General features: G+C 47.0%; 9 non-coding genes and 6 pseudogenes across 9 annotated transcripts; all 15 read left to right on the forward strand.

The window, feature by feature from the left end:
- The first annotated feature begins 1,667 nt into the window (after positions 1–1,667).
- On the forward strand, positions 1,668–1,714 carry LOC146373090 (U2 spliceosomal RNA; annotated as a pseudogene).
- A 91-nt stretch (positions 1,715–1,805) lies between these two features.
- LOC146373091 (U2 spliceosomal RNA) lies at positions 1,806–1,996 on the forward strand. Its single transcript, XR_014802564.1, has one exon. It is a non-coding gene; the product is annotated as a U2 spliceosomal RNA (small nuclear RNA).
- Positions 1,997–2,244: 248 nt separating this feature from the next.
- Positions 2,245–2,357, forward strand: LOC146373092 (U5 spliceosomal RNA). Its single transcript, XR_014802403.1, has one exon. It is a non-coding gene; the product is annotated as a U5 spliceosomal RNA (small nuclear RNA).
- A 194-nt stretch (positions 2,358–2,551) lies between these two features.
- LOC146373093 (U2 spliceosomal RNA) lies at positions 2,552–2,742 on the forward strand. Its single transcript, XR_014802575.1, has one exon. It is a non-coding gene; the product is annotated as a U2 spliceosomal RNA (small nuclear RNA).
- Positions 2,743–2,990: 248 nt separating this feature from the next.
- Positions 2,991–3,103, forward strand: LOC146373094 (U5 spliceosomal RNA). Its single transcript, XR_014802352.1, has one exon. It is a non-coding gene; the product is annotated as a U5 spliceosomal RNA (small nuclear RNA).
- Positions 3,104–3,297: 194 nt separating this feature from the next.
- On the forward strand, positions 3,298–3,488 carry LOC146373095 (U2 spliceosomal RNA). Its single transcript, XR_014802486.1, has one exon. It is a non-coding gene; the product is annotated as a U2 spliceosomal RNA (small nuclear RNA).
- A 248-nt stretch (positions 3,489–3,736) lies between these two features.
- Positions 3,737–3,849, forward strand: LOC146373096 (U5 spliceosomal RNA). The gene has a single exon (XR_014802404.1). It is a non-coding gene; the product is annotated as a U5 spliceosomal RNA (small nuclear RNA).
- A 194-nt stretch (positions 3,850–4,043) lies between these two features.
- On the forward strand, positions 4,044–4,204 carry LOC146373097 (U2 spliceosomal RNA; annotated as a pseudogene).
- A 1,111-nt stretch (positions 4,205–5,315) lies between these two features.
- Positions 5,316–9,353, forward strand: LOC146373098 (uncharacterized; annotated as a pseudogene).
- A 162-nt stretch (positions 9,354–9,515) lies between these two features.
- On the forward strand, positions 9,516–9,688 carry LOC146373099 (U2 spliceosomal RNA; annotated as a pseudogene).
- A 243-nt stretch (positions 9,689–9,931) lies between these two features.
- On the forward strand, positions 9,932–10,044 carry LOC146373100 (U5 spliceosomal RNA). Its single transcript, XR_014802435.1, has one exon. It is a non-coding gene; the product is annotated as a U5 spliceosomal RNA (small nuclear RNA).
- Positions 10,045–10,238: 194 nt separating this feature from the next.
- On the forward strand, positions 10,239–10,429 carry LOC146373101 (U2 spliceosomal RNA). Its single transcript, XR_014802557.1, has one exon. It is a non-coding gene; the product is annotated as a U2 spliceosomal RNA (small nuclear RNA).
- Positions 10,430–10,672: 243 nt separating this feature from the next.
- LOC146373102 (U5 spliceosomal RNA) lies at positions 10,673–10,785 on the forward strand. Its single transcript, XR_014802471.1, has one exon. It is a non-coding gene; the product is annotated as a U5 spliceosomal RNA (small nuclear RNA).
- A 194-nt stretch (positions 10,786–10,979) lies between these two features.
- Positions 10,980–11,140, forward strand: LOC146373103 (U2 spliceosomal RNA; annotated as a pseudogene).
- Positions 11,141–12,251: 1,111 nt separating this feature from the next.
- Positions 12,252–16,289, forward strand: LOC146373104 (uncharacterized; annotated as a pseudogene).
- Positions 16,290–16,327: the final 38 nt, after the last annotated feature.

Consider the following 16,327-nt stretch of genomic DNA (forward strand, 5'->3'; position numbering starts at 1 on the left):
AGTTCTTTACTTGGAAGATGATGGAAGTGTGAGGGAGATGATGCGAACAATACAGACCTTTGAGAGCGCTGCGGGGTCAAAGGTCAATAAGGAGAAATCAAAATATAAATTTTTGGGACGATGGGCAGGTAGGAGAGAGACGCTTTGCGGGCTTTCTTTGTGTGAAGGGCCCATGCGGGTCCTGGGCATTGATTTTGGAAATCCAGGGGGGGATGCAAATTATAACTGGGATTTGAAGATAGCGAAGATCTCAAAGAAATTGGGGATGTGGTCTAAAAGAAAGCTTACTATAACTGGCAAAGTACTGGCCGTAAAAGCTGACATTTTACCTGCCCTATTGCATTTGGCATATGTTTTCCCAATACCACAGACTTACAGGAAGAAATTAACACAGGGAATTTTCAAATTAATTTGGGGGGGGTATGAATATGTAAAAAGAACAATTATGTATCAGACAATACCAAAAGGTGGGAGGGATGTCCCTAACATCCCCTTGAAATTGGACGTGATGTATTACAGCAATATATGTAACTTATTGAATAGGCCCAATGTACATAAATGCCAAGTCTTGATCCGCTTTTGGTTATCCGGTCCCATGAGACAATTGATCGAGTGGGATAATAGGGTGCCAAGGGCGGAAAGCAGACCAGACTATTTTTCAAGGATGATTAAATGGCGGGAGAAGCATCAGGAATATAAGGATAAAGACCTCATGTTGAATCATAAAAAATTGTATAGAGCCATGGTGCAGAAAATACACACCCAAAATATATGGGTGCAGGAGGAGGTATGGATACGAGCTCAGGAGAAGGGACTGAGCAACGGCTGCAGGGATTTTAACTGGCTGCTGCTGCATAAAAAAATACCGGTAAGATCAATAATGCATGCACATAGATTATGTGATAATAAGAACTGTCCGAGAAGCACATGTCAAACAGAAGAAACAATAGAGCATGTAATGTGGGGATGCCCCTTTGCGGGGGAGGTGTGGGGTGAAATGCAGAAGCAGTATGTTTGTTTAAAAGGGATTTCGTATGATGAAGTAATGTTCCTTACGGGATGGGAGAAGGGAAGTAACCGAAAGGGAAAGTCTTTGTTATTAGTGTCCTTGGTAAAACTATATTTGTGGAAGGCCCGGCAAGGGTATATTTTGGGGTCATACAAATGGACAGCCAAGAGTGTATGTAGATTGGTAGAGAAGGAAATAGAAAAAGTGCGGCTGCTGGAGAAATTGAAATGGGGGTGGGATACAATCAAAGATAGATGGAAAGACATTCCTTAGAAGCCACTTAATTTAGAGGCCTAAGAAGGAAAGTTTTTTTTGTTTTGCCTTGTTCGTTACGTTGAGAGCAACACATGGTAAGACTAGTATTGAGTTGAGAAAAGGATTGGAAAATAATGTAATGGGGTTTTTATGCCAATTTAGAAGATGTGATGTAACTTTGGTATGACTGTGCAATTGAACGTGTGGTTTTCCTCTTTATGACTTGTTATTTTGCTATTAAGACGCCACAGTACTCGTAGAAAGGACGTCTGAACATTTTGATCAATGGAGAGAGAAAATGTCTCGTTTTGTTTAGAATGGGTTTATTCTTTGGGATGTTTTATAATGTACATGTACGTGATATTCTGTTTTTTGAAAATAAAAAAAGGAAAAAAAAAAAAAAATCTGTTCTTATCAGTTTAATATCTGATACGCCCCCGATTCGGGGGCAACGTATTAAACGCAGTTTTAGAACAGGGAGCAGAATAAGGGGCGAGAAGTGTCCCGAGAAGGCGGCTCAGCCAGGAACCTGCAGGAGGCCATCGCTTCTCGGCCTTTTGGCTAAGATCAAGTGTAGTATCTGTTCTTATCAGTTTAATATCTGATACTTCCTCGATTCGGGGGCAACGTATTAAACGCATTTTTAGAACAGGGAGCAGAATAAGGGGCTCGCTCCGTTCGCTCCACGCATCGACCCGGTATTGCAGCGCCTCCGGGAACGGTGCCCCCTTTGCTGACTTTGTGCAAAAGCAAGAAAGCCAAACAAAGTAAGGTCTACCAAGCCAAGAGCCAGAAAGCAGCCTGAAGCCGCGAACGTGCTCCTCTCCAGTCACCCCTCTCCTGTCAAAGTGGAACTCTGGAGCGGAGCGGAGCAGGCGGGGCCTGAGATCTGCCCCTTCAGCCAAGCAAACAGGGCCTACCGTGACGCCGGAAGCCGGGACGAGGAGTCACTGCGGCTTCCCGCGAGGCCAAAGAAACACACACTCTGGCTTCTCTTCAAAATGTACAAGTCTTTCGCCTTTTACTAAAGACTTCCGTGGAGAGTGAGGCTAAGGAGTTGCACCTATTTTTGGCAGGGTCTGCCGTCTGGCTGGGCCCTCTCCTCGTTGTTCAAAAGAAGAAATAGAAGAAAGCGCGCAGTTCCAGGGAGCTCCGCAGGCCTCTGAGGTACTGTGGGTGGGTGGAGAATTGAAGCGGTTCCCTCCCTGTGAGCCAAGTGAAAGAGCGCACCGTCACAAGCGAGAAGTGTCCCGAGAAGGCGGCTCAGCCAGGAACCTGCAGGAGGCCATCGCTTCTCGGCCTTTTGGCTAAGATCAAGTGTAGTATCTGTTCTTATCAGTTTAATATCTGATACTTCCCCGATTCGGGGGCAACGTATTAAACGCATTTTTAGAACAGGGAGCAGAATAAGGGGCTCGTTCCGTTCGCTCCACGCATCGACCCGGTATTGCAGCGCCTCCGGGAACGGTGCCCCCTTTGCTGACTTTGTGCAAAAGCAAGAAAGCCAAACAAAGTAAGGTCTGCCAAGCCAAGAGCCAGAAAGCAGCCTGAAGCCGCGAACGTGCTCCTCTCCAGTCACCCCTCTCCTGTCAAAGTGGAACTCTGGAGCGGAGCGGAGCAGGCGGGGCCTGAGATCTGCCCCTTCAGCTAAGCAAACAGGGCCTACCGTGACGCCGGAAGCCGGGACGAGGAGTCACTGCGGCTTCCTGCGAGGCCAAAGAAACACACACTCTGGCTTCTCTTCAAAACGTACAAGTCTTTCGCCTTTTACTAAAGACTTCCGTGGAGAGTGAGGCTAAGGAGTTGCACCTATTTTTGGCAGGGTCTGCCGTCTGGCTGGGCCCTCTCCTCGTTGTTCAAAAGAAGAAATAGAAGAAAGCGCGCAGTTCCAGGGAGCTCCGCAGGCCTCTGAGGTACTGTGGGTGGGCGGAGATTTGAAGCGGTTCCCTCCCTGTGAGCCAAGTGAAAGAGCGCACCGTCACAAGCGAGAAGTGTCCCGAGAAGGCGGCTCAGCCAGGAACCTGCAGGAGGCCATCGCTTCTCGGCCTTTTGGCTAAGATCAAGTGTAGTATCTGTTCTTATCAGTTTAATATCTGATACGCCCCCGATTCGGGGGCAACGTATTAAACGCATTTTTAGAACAGGGAGCCGAATAAGGGGCTCGCTCCGTTCGCTCCACGCATCGACCCGGTATTGCAGCGCCTCCGGGAACGGTGCCCCCTTTGCTGACTTTGTGCAAAAGCAAGAAAGCCAAACAAAGTAAGGTCTACCAAGCCAAGAGCCAGAAAGCAGCCTGAAGCCGCGAACGTGCTCCTCTCCAGTCACCCCTCTCCTGTCAAAGTGGAACTCTGGAGCGGAGCGGAGCAGGCGGGGCCTGAGATCTGCCCCTTCAGCCAAGAAAACAGGGCCTACCGTGACGCCGGAAGCCGGGACGAGGAGTCACTGCGGCTTCCCGCGAGGCCAAAGAAACACACACTCTGGCTTCTCTTCAAAATGTACAAGTCTTTCGCCTTTTACTAAAGACTTCCGTGGAGAGTGAGGCTAAGGAGTTGCACCTATTTTTGGCAGGGTCTGCCGTCTGGCTGGGCCCTCTCCTCGTTGTTCAAAAGAAGAAATAGACGAAAGCGCGCAGTTCCAGGGAGCTCCGCAGGCCTCTGAGGTACTGTGGGTGGGCGGAGATTTGAAGCGGTTCCCTCCCTGTGAGCCAAGTGAAAGAGCGCACCGTCACAAGCGAGAAGTGTCCCGAGAAGGCGGCTCAGCCAGGAACCTGCAGGAGGCCATCGCTTCTCGGCCTTTTGGCTAAGATCAAGTGTAGTATCTGTTCTTATCAGTTTAATATCTGATACGCCCCCGATTCGGGGGCAACGTATTAAACGCAGTTTTAGAACAGGGAGCAGAATAAGGGGCTCGTTCCGTTCGCTCCACGCATCAGCCACCTCAGCCAGGAACCTGCAGAAGGCCATCGCTTCTCGGCCTTTTGGCTAAGACTGCGTTCGCCTCCTTTGGGTGTGTGGAGTCTGCCTGTTTTAGCTTGTAGTAGGTAAAACATTGCTTTCTCCCACTTTTAAAGGTAAGTGTCGTTGGTATTTGTGTTTTGGAAAGTATTTTTTGTTGTGTTATAATCTTTTACTGTTTTAAGGACACTTGCTAGCTTTTTGGTGCCTCCACCATGGCGACCAACCATGCCGGCATGCGGAGGCACCACAGTGTGCGTTTTATCTTAAATGGAAAATTAGGAGAATTGCCAAAGATGTCTAGATTGGACTTTTCCAGGAAGATGATTCAGCAAGTGCTGAAGTTTTCACCAAATGAACTTAACTGTATCCTGACCCTCCCTTTCAACAAAGGATTTGACGTGAGTTTTTGTTCAAGCGCATTGCTAAAAGATTTTTGGATAAGGTATGAGAATGTGAAACCTCAATTTGAAGCATTTAACGTTGAGAAACTGACTGACAACACCTTGAAAACGGTGATTGTTAGAATGTTCAATGAAACTGTTAATGCTGAAGATATTTGCTTGTGGCTGGGAAGATACTGCACTGTGAAAGGCCAGGCTATGAAGGTGAGGGATGTAGATGGAATCTGGAACTGCGCATGGAAGGTCCCCATACAACAATGGGAAGACCTCCATGGGTTTCGGGGCCTGAAACATCTCCCATCCATGATAGTTCTGGGGGACAACAGAGGCTACATTCATTATCAGGGGCAACCAAAGCTCTGCCGGAGGTGTGGGGAGCATGGGCACTTGGTAGAAGCATGTGAGGTAATCATTTGTGGAAAATGTAAAGAAAGAGGGCATACTTTTACTGAATGTAGAAATAACCGCAAGTGTAATCTGTGTGGAGGAGAGGACCATCTCTTCAGAAACTGCCCTAGGTCATTTGCAAATAAACTTAAGGAAAAAAAACCGACAAAAGAGCAAAACTTGAACGAATTAGGCAATGAGGAAGAACTAATTGATGCAGCTGGGCTTGAAAATTTGAATTTCCCGCCAAAACTTGTGAATGGAGGAGATGAACAGGGGGAGGCGGGAAATGGGGAGGGGCATGAAATGCCTGCCCAACCAGAAACCTCAGAGGAGGGGGAGGGCAGGCAGGTTGAGAGTGGAGCACAAGAAGATGAAAGCATTTCAATTGACAGTACTCAGGATCAGCCCCTCCCTGATGCCCAGTTGGCAAAGAGGACGGCATCAGAGTTGTCTTCTGGGACAATTGTCTCAGGAAAAAGGGGAAGACTTGAAGCACCTTCAGAGAGTTCCTCTGGGGGAGACTCCAGGATTTTCCCCCCCGACTCACCAAATGAGGTCTCCTTTCTCAATATAGTTCTGCAATCAACCCCCAAGGACCGTATGGTAAATGCAGCGTTGCAGCAGAGGCCGTCTCCCAGAGTCCGTAAGGGGAATAGAGCTCCTACCCTTCCTCCCGAACCATGCGAGGTGAAGGAAGAGCTCTGTTCACGAGAAATAAACTGATTTTAAGATCCCCGAAGCTTGGGTTAAGTCTTCTCTTGATGAGAATCAACTCCTTTTAACCTCTAAAAATGGTCAGCTTGTCCTTTTTATCATTACTCATGGCTCTCACCTTCTCAACTATTAATGTTAGAAGTGTTAAGACCAAAATGAGAGCCCAGAGTGTTTTATCCTTTTTAAATACCATAACGTCAGATGTGATTTTAATTCAGGAATGTGCAATACCTTTTTCAAAAGCATATACCCAGTGGCAGGACATGTGGCCACAACCATCAATATGGAGTGGGTCAAATGAAAATAAAAATGATGGAGTGGCCATTTTAATCCAAAACCGTCTTGTTCTGGTAAAGGGGAGCACTGTGGTGAGAGAAGGAAGAGCGCTTTTAGTAAATTTGACTTTTATGGGAAAGGATTTTAACCTCTTAAATATTTATGGGTTTAATGACAAGCATGAAAGGTATGACCTTTTAGAGGAACTGCAGCCCCACATGCTTGGGAGGGTGCCTTTAGTAGTTGGGGGAGATTTTAACTGTGTTTTAAGCAGAAAGGATAGGAAACGAGCCAGGCAAGATTTTAAAGTTGATAAGACGTCACTTTTTTTGCAGGGGATGGTTAGGGATTTTAAACTTACTGACTGTTTTACAGCAATGCATCCCAGGGAGGAGGGCTTCACCTGGGTCAGTGGTGACGGCTCTAGGGCCTCTCGTATCGATTACCTGTTTGTGAGAGACTGTTCACCAACTGATGCTAGACTGACGCCTGTTTTCTTTTCCGATCACTTGATGCTGTCCAGTACTATCACACTGGCTTCGGGTGTGACGATGGGGAGAGGACTGTGGAGACTCAACTGCTCCCTGCTGGAGGACCAGAATCTGGTCAGCCAGTACAGGGAGCAGTATCGTGAGTGGCAGACCCTTCAGGACTTTTACGAAACACGTGCACTGTGGTGGGAAATGGTTAAAGGACGGACACAGTTATTTTTTAGACAGGCTGGGAAAAGGAAGAAGGCTGCTGAGAACAGACGCATGATGGGGCTGCAGAAACGACTACAAAGGTATTATCTTTTAAACCAACAGGGGATCAATTTTAATGACGAAATCAAAGAAGTCAAGGAAGAAATGCAGGAAATTGCAGACATAAAAAGTATGGGCGTCATTTTAAGAAGCAGGGAAAAAGAGAGAGAAGAAGGTGAAAAATGCACAAGATACTTCTTCAAGAAAATTATGAGCAAATCTGGTTTTATTTCTCAACTAAGTAATAAAACTGGACAGAAAGTCAAAAATACCAAGGACATCATGCAGGTGGTTGAAGATTATTACAAAGAGTTGTATGATGAAAAAAATGTTAATGCAGAGACTATTACACAGACCTTGGAGTTTATTGAAAAGACTGTTGAGGATAATGGTTTTTTAAGTCAAGGCTTTACACTAACTGAGCTCAATCAGTGTCTCAATAGTTTTAAAAGCGGGAAGTCCCCAGGAATAGACGGACTTCCGATTGAATTTTACCTGACCTTTTGGGACATTTTAGCGTCGGACCTACTTACTGTTTTTACAGAATTTAGCCGACTTGACAGACTACCTGACAGCTTTAGAATAGGGATAGTCACTCTTATTCATAAAGGCAAAGACAAGACTGACTTAAAAAACTGGAGACCAATTGCTCTTTTAAATTGCGACTGTAAATTTTTTAGTAAACTTTTAGCAGCACGGATACGTCCTGTTTTAAGCCAGATAATCCACCCGGATCAAGCCTGCGCTGTTAAAGGTAGAAAGATCACAGACAGCCTCGTATTGATCAGAGACACCATCTGTTTTGCGAGAGACAGAAACATTCGGTTAATTGTCTTAAATTTAGACTTCGAGAAAGCTTTTGATCGGATCTCGCACCAGTACCTCTTTAGAGTGCTGCAAAAGATGGGGTTTCCAGAACAGTTTATCTCTTGGGTGAAACTGCTATATAAGGGGATTGGCAGTAGATTTGTTGTTAACGGGATCCTGACAAAAGCGATAGATTTACACTGCGGTGTCCGTCAGGGCTGTCCGTTATCTGCACTCCTTTATGTTATCTGCATAGAACCACTGGCGCAGATCTTGAGAAGGGACAAAGGAATAAATGGGTTGGAAATACCAGGGAGTGGCGGACAAACAACAAAATGTGTTCTGTACATGGATGACATCAATATTTTATGTACAGACCTTTCGTCAGTAAAAAGGACTTTTGACGTAACCGACTGGTTTGGGAAGGCTTCAGCTTCAAAGCTTAACAAGAGTAAGACTCAGGCACAATTTTATGGACCATGGGGGGCTACAGAGTTGACCGGACTTGAGATGAATGTTATACAAAACGACCAGAGGATTTTAGGGATTAAGTTTGACAAGGAAGGAGGAGGAAAGACCAATTGGCCTGACATTATAGGGAAAGCGAAGCAACGACTGGGGTACTGGGGACTGAGAACGTTGACTTTGGGGGGCAAGGTTTAATCATCAAAGCAGTGATTTTACCCCTGCTTTCATTAGTCAGCTCAGTTTTTATCCCACCCAGAAAAGTGCTTTTAGAACTGGAACGGGCCATTTTTTACTTTTTATGGGGTTCTAAATGGGAAAGACTTGGAAGGGGAACAATGAAGAAAATGAAAGAGAATGGAGGAAAAGGGGTTCCAGACTTGTATTTGTTTGTAGGAAGTCTCTATACCAGCAGCCACATGAGGCAGGCTACGGCCCGTTCCAGTAACTCCAAAACACAGGCGTGGGTCAGATTTTGGATGGGGAGCTACTTAAGACAGAAGAAACTGATACCAGTGGATCTTAAAGTACCCGTCTCCTTTAGCCTCCCTCCAGCCTATGCTGAGTTAAAGTCATTTTTAGTCTCTTTTAATTTGGAAAATGAAGACTTGAACATTTTAACTAAACACCGGTCTCTTATTTCTGTTGTGCAGGAGCGAGAATCTGTGATTCCAGTGCGCGGCCTCTCAATCGGAGAGGCCACAGATGTGTGGCGCTTGGTGAACCATCCCATTCTTTCGAACAACCTCCGGGATCTGTCCTGGATGGTGGCCCATGGGATTCTCCCAGTCAGGTCCGTCATGCACTCCCGGGGCATGTCTGCAACATCCATGTGTCCCCGACCTGGTTGTGGCGCGCCTGAGTCGGTGAGGCATCTGCTCTGGGAGTGCAGCGCTGCCGTAGACCAGTGGGCAAAGGCCGGCTCCTCGCAATTCCCGTACTTACCAGCAAGGGAGGTCCTAACAGCACAGTTAGTGCTCTATGGGGTGAGCCAGGGATCAAAAGCACAAAGGAAAGACTTTGAGAAGCAGTGGCTTACTCTCGCCGCCATCAAAGACGCCATTTGGACCTCCAGGAACTTGCTGGTAAGCAAGCACATGCAGATCCCCCCCGTGGCTGCTCTCCGAATGGCAGCAGCAACAATCAAAGAGACCTGTGCTGCAAGCGGCAAGCCTAAGAAGCAACCACAAAGAAGAATCGCCTCTGTGCCCATTCGGACGGAGGAGTCGGTGCCACACACAGTAAGGTCAAAGCAGCGGCGGCCTGGCTCTCCGGGAGAGGCAGGTGGGAAGGAGCAAAGGGGTGGGGATCCCCTCTGAGCACCAGGACAGTTTGAAAGGATGGGATGGGTCCTAAAAGCTGTTTTTAACAGCGAGGCACATCGCTCCTGCACAGGCCCCCTTTTTTAAAAAACAAAGCAATTTTTGAAACTAGGCAGAAATTGAATTTTATGAGATGACTGTGTTTGGTTATTTATGTTTGAGTGCCAATAAAAAAAAAAACTTTTCGAAAGAAAAATCTGTTCTTATCAGTTTAATATCTGATACGCCCCCGATTCGGGGGCAACGTATTAAACGCATTTTTAGAACAGGGAGCCGAATAAGGGGCTCGCTCCGTTCGCTCCGCGCATCGACCCGGTATTGCAGCGCCTCCGGGAACGGTGCCCCCTTTGCTGACTTTGTGCAAAAGCAAGAAAGCCAAACAAAGTAAGGTCTGCCAAGCCAAGAGCCAGAAAGCAGCCTGAAGCCGCGAACGTGCTCCTCTCCAGTCACCCCTCTCCTGTCAAAGTGGAACTCTGGAGCAGAGCAGGCGGGGCCTGAGATCTGCCCCTTCAGCCAAGCAAACAGGGCCTACCGTGACGCCGGAAGCCGGGACGAGGAGTCACTGCGGCTTCCTGCGAGGCCAAAGAAACACACACTCTGGCTTCTCTTCAAAACGTACAAGTCTTTCGCCTTTCACTAAAGACTTCCGTGGAGCGTGAGGCTAAGGAGTTGCACCTATTTTTGGCAGGGTCTGCCGTCTGGCTGGGCCCTCTCCTCGTTGTTCAAAAGAAGAAATAGACGAAAGCGCGCAGTTCCAGGGAGCTCCGCAGGCCTCTGAGGTACTGTGGGTGGGCGGAGATTTGAAGCGGTTCCCTCCCTGTGAGCCAAGTGAAAGAGCGCACCGTCACAAGCGAGAAGTGTCCCGAGAAGGCGGCTCAGCCAGGAACCTGCAGGAGGCCATCGCTTCTCGGCCTTTTGGCTAAGATCAAGTGTAGTATCTGTTCTTATCAGTTTAATATCTGATACGCCCGCGATTCGGGGGCAACGTATTAAACGCATTTTTAGAACAGGGAGCCGAATAAGGGGCTCGCTCCGTTCGCTCCACGCATCGACCCGGTATTGCAGCGCCTCCGGGAACGGTGCCCCCTTTGCTGACTTTGTGCAAAAGCAAGAAAGCCAAACAAAGTAAGGTCTGCCAAGCATAGAGCCAGAAAGCAGCCTGAAGCCGCGAACGTGCTCCTCTCCAGTCACCCCTCTCCTGTCAAAGTGGAACTCTGGAGCAGAGCAGGCGGGGCCTGAGATCTGCCCCTTCAGCCAAGAAAACAGGGCCTACCGTGACGCCGGAAGCCGGGACGAGGAGTCACTGCGGCTTCCTGCGAGGCCAAAGAAACACACACTCTGGCTTCTCTTCAAAACGTACAAGTCTTTCGCCTTTTACTAAAGACTTCCGTGGAGAGTGAAGCTAAGGAGTTGCACCTATTTTTGGCAGGGTCTGCCGTCTGGCTGGGCCCTCTCCTCGTTGTTCAAAAGAAGAAATAGAAGAAAGCGCGCAGTTCCAGGGAGCTCCGCAGGCCTCTGAGGTACTGTGGGTGGGCGGAGATTTGAAGCGGTTCCCTCCCTGTGAGCCAAGTGAAAGAGCGCACCGTCACAAGCGAGAAGTGTCCCGAGAAGGCGGCTCAGCCAGGAACCTGCAGGAGGCCATCGCTTCTCGGCCTTTTGGCTAAGATCAAGTGTAGTATCTGTTCTTATCAGTTTAATATCTGATACGCCCCCGATTCGGGGGCAACGTATTAAACGCAGTTTTAGAACAGGGAGCAGAATAAGGGGCTCGTTCCGTTCGCTCCACGCATCAGCCACCTCAGCCAGGAACCTGCAGAAGGCCATCGCTTCTCGGCCTTTTGGCTAAGACTGCGTTCGCCTCCTTTGGGTGTGTGGAGTCTGCCTGTTTTAGCTTGTAGTAGGTAAAACATTGCTTTCTCCCACTTTTAAAGGTAAGTGTCGTTGGTATTTGTGTTTTGGAAAGTATTTTTTGTTGTGTTATAATCTTTTACTGTTTTAAGGACACTTGCTAGCTTTTTGGTGCCTCCACCATGGCGACCAACCATGCCGGCATGCGGAGGCACCACAGTGTGCGTTTTATCTTAAATGGAAAATTAGGAGAATTGCCAAAGATGTCTAGATTGGACTTTTCCAGGAAGATGATTCAGCAAGTGCTGAAGTTTTCACCAAATGAACTTAACTGTATCCTGACCCTCCCTTTCAACAAAGGATTTGACGTGAGTTTTTGTTCAAGCGCATTGCTAAAAGATTTTTGGATAAGGTATGAGAATGTGAAACCTCAATTTGAAGCATTTAACGTTGAGAAACTGACTGACAACACCTTGAAAACGGTGATTGTTAGAATGTTCAATGAAACTGTTAATGCTGAAGATATTTGCTTGTGGCTGGGAAGATACTGCACTGTGAAAGGCCAGGCTATGAAGGTGAGGGATGTAGATGGAATCTGGAACTGCGCATGGAAGGTCCCCATACAACAATGGGAAGACCTCCATGGGTTTCGGGGCCTGAAACATCTCCCATCCATGATAGTTCTGGGGGACAACAGAGGCTACATTCATTATCAGGGGCAACCAAAGCTCTGCCGGAGGTGTGGGGAGCATGGGCACTTGGTAGAAGCATGTGAGGTAATCATTTGTGGAAAATGTAAAGAAAGAGGGCATACTTTTACTGAATGTAGAAATAACCGCAAGTGTAATCTGTGTGGAGGAGAGGACCATCTCTTCAGAAACTGCCCTAGGTCATTTGCAAATAAACTTAAGGAAAAAAAACCGACAAAAGAGCAAAACTTGAACGAATTAGGCAATGAGGAAGAACTAATTGATGCAGCTGGGCTTGAAAATTTGAATTTCCCGCCAAAACTTGTGAATGGAGGAGATGAACAGGGGGAGGCGGGAAATGGGGAGGGGCATGAAATGCCTGCCCAACCAGAAACCTCAGAGGAGGGGGAGGGCAGGCAGGTTGAGAGTGGAGCACAAGAAGATGAAAGCATTTCAATTGACAGTACTCAGGATCAGCCCCTCCCTGATGCCCAGTTGGCAAAGAGGACGGCATCAGAGTTGTCTTCTGGGACAATTGTCTCAGGAAAAAGGGGAAGACTTGAAGCACCTTCAGAGAGTTCCTCTGGGGGAGACTCCAGGATTTTCCCCCCCGACTCACCAAATGAGGTCTCCTTTCTCAATATAGTTCTGCAATCAACCCCCAAGGACCGTATGGTAAATGCAGCGTTGCAGCAGAGGCCGTCTCCCAGAGTCCGTAAGGGGAATAGAGCTCCTACCCTTCCTCCCGAACCATGCGAGGTGAAGGAAGAGCTCTGTTCACGAGAAATAAACTGATTTTAAGATCCCCGAAGCTTGGGTTAAGTCTTCTCTTGATGAGAATCAACTCCTTTTAACCTCTAAAAATGGTCAGCTTGTCCTTTTTATCATTACTCATGGCTCTCACCTTCTCAACTATTAATGTTAGAAGTGTTAAGACCAAAATGAGAGCCCAGAGTGTTTTATCCTTTTTAAATACCATAACGTCAGATGTGATTTTAATTCAGGAATGTGCAATACCTTTTTCAAAAGCATATACCCAGTGGCAGGACATGTGGCCACAACCATCAATATGGAGTGGGTCAAATGAAAATAAAAATGATGGAGTGGCCATTTTAATCCAAAACCGTCTTGTTCTGGTAAAGGGGAGCACTGTGGTGAGAGAAGGAAGAGCGCTTTTAGTAAATTTGACTTTTATGGGAAAGGATTTTAACCTCTTAAATATTTATGGGTTTAATGACAAGCATGAAAGGTATGACCTTTTAGAGGAACTGCAGCCCCACATGCTTGGGAGGGTGCCTTTAGTAGTTGGGGGAGATTTTAACTGTGTTTTAAGCAGAAAGGATAGGAAACGAGCCAGGCAAGATTTTAAAGTTGATAAGACGTCACTTTTTTTGCAGGGGATGGTTAGGGATTTTAAACTTACTGACTGTTTTACAGCAATGCATCCCAGGGAGGAGGGCTTCACCTGGGTCAGTGGTGACGGCTCTAGGGCCTCTCGTATCGATTACCTGTTTGTGAGAGACTGTTCACCAACTGATGCTAGACTGACGCCTGTTTTCTTTTCCGATCACTTGATGCTGTCCAGTACTATCACACTGGCTTCGGGTGTGACGATGGGGAGAGGACTGTGGAGACTCAACTGCTCCCTGCTGGAGGACCAGAATCTGGTCAGCCAGTACAGGGAGCAGTATCGTGAGTGGCAGACCCTTCAGGACTTTTACGAAACACGTGCACTGTGGTGGGAAATGGTTAAAGGACGGACACAGTTATTTTTTAGACAGGCTGGGAAAAGGAAGAAGGCTGCTGAGAACAGACGCATGATGGGGCTGCAGAAACGACTACAAAGGTATTATCTTTTAAACCAACAGGGGATCAATTTTAATGACGAAATCAAAGAAGTCAAGGAAGAAATGCAGGAAATTGCAGACATAAAAAGTATGGGCGTCATTTTAAGAAGCAGGGAAAAAGAGAGAGAAGAAGGTGAAAAATGCACAAGATACTTCTTCAAGAAAATTATGAGCAAATCTGGTTTTATTTCTCAACTAAGTAATAAAACTGGACAGAAAGTCAAAAATACCAAGGACATCATGCAGGTGGTTGAAGATTATTACAAAGAGTTGTATGATGAAAAAAATGTTAATGCAGAGACTATTACACAGACCTTGGAGTTTATTGAAAAGACTGTTGAGGATAATGGTTTTTTAAGTCAAGGCTTTACACTAACTGAGCTCAATCAGTGTCTCAATAGTTTTAAAAGCGGGAAGTCCCCAGGAATAGACGGACTTCCGATTGAATTTTACCTGACCTTTTGGGACATTTTAGCGTCGGACCTACTTACTGTTTTTACAGAATTTAGCCGACTTGACAGACTACCTGACAGCTTTAGAATAGGGATAGTCACTCTTATTCATAAAGGCAAAGACAAGACTGACTTAAAAAACTGGAGACCAATTGCTCTTTTAAATTGCGACTGTAAATTTTTTAGTAAACTTTTAGCAGCACGGATACGTCCTGTTTTAAGCCAGATAATCCACCCGGATCAAGCCTGCGCTGTTAAAGGTAGAAAGATCACAGACAGCCTCGTATTGATCAGAGACACCATCTGTTTTGCGAGAGACAGAAACATTCGGTTAATTGTCTTAAATTTAGACTTCGAGAAAGCTTTTGATCGGATCTCGCACCAGTACCTCTTTAGAGTGCTGCAAAAGATGGGGTTTCCAGAACAGTTTATCTCTTGGGTGAAACTGCTATATAAGGGGATTGGCAGTAGATTTGTTGTTAACGGGATCCTGACAAAAGCGATAGATTTACACTGCGGTGTCCGTCAGGGCTGTCCGTTATCTGCACTCCTTTATGTTATCTGCATAGAACCACTGGCGCAGATCTTGAGAAGGGACAAAGGAATAAATGGGTTGGAAATACCAGGGAGTGGCGGACAAACAACAAAATGTGTTCTGTACATGGATGACATCAATATTTTATGTACAGACCTTTCGTCAGTAAAAAGGACTTTTGACGTAACCGACTGGTTTGGGAAGGCTTCAGCTTCAAAGCTTAACAAGAGTAAGACTCAGGCACAATTTTATGGACCATGGGGGGCTACAGAGTTGACCGGACTTGAGATGAATGTTATACAAAACGACCAGAGGATTTTAGGGATTAAGTTTGACAAGGAAGGAGGAGGAAAGACCAATTGGCCTGACATTATAGGGAAAGCGAAGCAACGACTGGGGTACTGGGGACTGAGAACGTTGACTTTGGGGGGCAAGGTTTAATCATCAAAGCAGTGATTTTACCCCTGCTTTCATTAGTCAGCTCAGTTTTTATCCCACCCAGAAAAGTGCTTTTAGAACTGGAACGGGCCATTTTTTACTTTTTATGGGGTTCTAAATGGGAAAGACTTGGAAGGGGAACAATGAAGAAAATGAAAGAGAATGGAGGAAAAGGGGTTCCAGACTTGTATTTGTTTGTAGGAAGTCTCTATACCAGCAGCCACATGAGGCAGGCTACGGCCCGTTCCAGTAACTCCAAAACACAGGCGTGGGTCAGATTTTGGATGGGGAGCTACTTAAGACAGAAGAAACTGATACCAGTGGATCTTAAAGTACCCGTCTCCTTTAGCCTCCCTCCAGCCTATGCTGAGTTAAAGTCATTTTTAGTCTCTTTTAATTTGGAAAATGAAGACTTGAACATTTTAACTAAACACCGGTCTCTTATTTCTGTTGTGCAGGAGCGAGAATCTGTGATTCCAGTGCGCGGCCTCTCAATCGGAGAGGCCACAGATGTGTGGCGCTTGGTGAACCATCCCATTCTTTCGAACAACCTCCGGGATCTGTCCTGGATGGTGGCCCATGGGATTCTCCCAGTCAGGTCCGTCATGCACTCCCGGGGCATGTCTGCAACATCCATGTGTCCCCGACCTGGTTGTGGCGCGCCTGAGTCGGTGAGGCATCTGCTCTGGGAGTGCAGCGCTGCCGTAGACCAGTGGGCAAAGGCCGGCTCCTCGCAATTCCCGTACTTACCAGCAAGGGAGGTCCTAACAGCACAGTTAGTGCTCTATGGGGTGAGCCAGGGATCAAAAGCACAAAGGAAAGACTTTGAGAAGCAGTGGCTTACTCTCGCCGCCATCAAAGACGCCATTTGGACCTCCAGGAACTTGCTGGTAAGCAAGCACATGCAGATCCCCCCCGTGGCTGCTCTCCGAATGGCAGCAGCAACAATCAAAGAGACCTGTGCTGCAAGCGGCAAGCCTAAGAAGCAACCACAAAGAAGAATCGCCTCTGTGCCCATTCGGACGGAGGAGTCGGTGCCACACACAGTAAGGTCAAAGCAGCGGCGGCCTGGCTCTCCGGGAGAGGCAGGTGGGAAGGAGCAAAGGGGTGGGGATCCCCTCTGAGCACCAGGACAGTTTGAAAGGATGGGATGGGTCCTAAAAGCTGTTTTTAACAGCG

This window comes from Perissodus microlepis, chromosome 14 (assembly GCF_051167445.1).
Source record: "Perissodus microlepis isolate ML-2025 ecotype Zambia chromosome 14, ASM5116744v1, whole genome shotgun sequence".
Taxonomy (NCBI): Eukaryota; Metazoa; Chordata; class Actinopteri; order Cichliformes; family Cichlidae; genus Perissodus; species Perissodus microlepis.